General features: G+C 48.2%; 1 pseudogene; it reads left to right on the forward strand.

Moving 5' to 3' along the window:
- Positions 1–232: 232 nt before the first annotated feature.
- On the forward strand, positions 233–725 carry LOC133763976 (receptor expression-enhancing protein 5-like; annotated as a pseudogene).
- Positions 726–2,473: the final 1,748 nt, after the last annotated feature.

Genomic DNA, 2,473 nt, shown 5'->3' on the forward strand with positions numbered 1-2,473 from the left:
GAACCTGCAGGGGAAAGATCTCTCTTTCTCCCTCTCTCTCTGTTGCTCTGCCATTCAAGTAGATGAAAATAAACAACCTGTTTCTTTTTAAAAGGAATGATATAAGCAGCAGGTTTTTCATAGATTTTTAAAACTCAGGTTGGGGTGGGGGCAGCATTCCTGTCCCTGACTCTGCCCAGGCAGCACAGCAGCCCTCCCGGGCCCCATGCGCTGACCTTGCCATGTCCACTGCTTCCTGCACAAGAAGAAATGCATGACCGACCTGCTGGCCAACCTGGAGGCCAACAGCGGTGTAGTCGGGCTGCTGGCCTTGTACTTGGTCTTGAGTTATGGTGCTTCCTTCTCTGCAACCTGATGGGATTCGGCTATCCGGCCTACATCTCAATGAAAGCCATCAAGAGCCCCAGCAAAGAGGGTGACACCTACTGGGTGATGTATGGTGTGATCACAGCATCGCCGAGTTCTTCTCTGACCGCTTCCTGTCCTGGTTCCCCTTCTACTACATGCTCAAGTGTGGCTTCCTGCTGTGGTACATGGCTCCGAGCCCCTCCAATGGCCAAGCTGCTCTACAGGTGCATCACCCGCCCCTTCTTCCTAAAGCAAGAACCTCAAGTGGATGACACGGTGAAGGACCTGAAGGACAAAGCCAAAGAGACCACCAATGCCTTCACCAAAGATGCCAAGAATGGACAGTGAGCTTACTGGGCAATGAGAAGAGCATCTAGACCTCTCAGCTTGTAGCTCTGTGCACCTGCCTCCCAGAGCTTGATGTTAGAGTAGGAACTGTGCCGTCATAATCTTGGTAAAGTCTGCCTCGGGAACAAACTCGATATGTAAAAACATGGGATGTATTTTAAGTTCTGCTTACTTTTAGTCTATATTCGATAAGGAAAATTTCAAGTCAATGCAGTAGACAGTGTCCAAATTTTTGAAAATATATTTTGCCTCTGGGTATCAAAAGACATGTTACCATCCTGGAGGAAATATAAAAATAAAATTATGTGTCCCACGAAAAAAAATCAGGTTGAGGAAATTCTTGCCATGCCTAGTTGGTTGAGTATTTTTATTGTGAGGGCCTACTGGGGTATTGATTGTTTTTTAATGAAGCAAGAGCAGAAAGTATCACTATTTTTTTTTAAAGAGCTATTTATTTATTTGAAAGAGATACAAACACAGGGAGGAAGAGAGAGAGAGAGAGAGAGAGAGAGAGAGAGAGAGAGAGAGAGATCTTCCATCTGCTGGTTCATTCCCCAGATGGCTGCAATGGCCAGTGCTGGGCCAGGCTGAAGCAAGGAGCTTCGCCACATGGGTGCAGGGGCCCAAGCACTTACGCCATCCTCCACTGCTTTTCCCAGGCCATCAGCAGGGACCTGGATCTGAAGTAGAGCAGCCAGGACACAAACCAGTGCCCATATGGGATGCCAACGTCATAGGCAGTGACTTTATCTGCTGTGCCACAACACTGGCCCCTAAGGGGTATTGAATTTCATCAGATGCTTTTTTAGCCCCCAGTGAGATGATAATGTAATTTTCGTCCTTAAAATTCCACTGGTAAAGTAATTATATCAAATGACCTTTAGCTATTAAAGTGTGGTTTATAATCCCTTTCATATGTTGCTGGGTTCTGCTTGGTTATATTTTATTGAGGATTTTAGTAACTATATCCAGACTCAGCTGTTGGTTTCCACTAATCGCCAACTGCCTGCTCTGTGGTTTCCTCTGATGACCTGGGCCACAGACTGCTCCATAGTCTGATCCAATTAAATTGGGCCCTTTGGCTGAGGCAGATTTTGAGGACAATCTGGGAGGTTTCTCTTGACCCCAGGAAGGCCTTGCTTAGCTGCCTCTTCCTTGGTCCTCCATGAACAGCAAACTCTGCCCTGCAGTCAGCTACCCAACTCCTCTCAATTACTTATCATCAACATCTCTCTTGTTTTCAAAGTGTCCTGAGGGCTGAACTTCCCCACACTCTGTTCCAAATAGTCAGTTCCCTTAGGGAAAGCCGTGGCACCTCATGTTCTTAGGACCTACCTACCCGTCTCCTGAGTAAAACCCTCTCTCTATTACTGCTTCAGAACGGGTGGCAGAGACAGTGCCTGCTTGTTTCAGAGCCACCCACCTCTCCAGGGCACTGCGTGGGGGTGGCCAGCTCTGGCCATCTTGGTGTGCCTCTCCCCATGTGGCATCTCTGCCAAGTGACCTAGAAGTGAGGGTGTTATGGCCACCAGTATTTTCCACTGGCTACACCTGGGTAGAGCCTGTGGTCTACAAATGGGCACTAGGTGAAGGAAGAGAGCTACCAACCTCTTGGCAGCACCTTCCTGGAACTAAGCCTCTGTAGCACAAGAGACATATGGGAAATGGCATATGGGAAATGCCTGTGGCCTGCTAGGGGCGAGGAAACCTTGTTTTCATGGCCACAGCTGCTCTGAGTGGAGCATTTGTCATACTGAGCTGGGGTAGTGGGCAAGAC

Source organism: Lepus europaeus, chromosome 7 (genome assembly GCF_033115175.1).
Source record: "Lepus europaeus isolate LE1 chromosome 7, mLepTim1.pri, whole genome shotgun sequence".
NCBI lineage: Eukaryota > Metazoa > Chordata > Mammalia > Lagomorpha > Leporidae > Lepus > Lepus europaeus.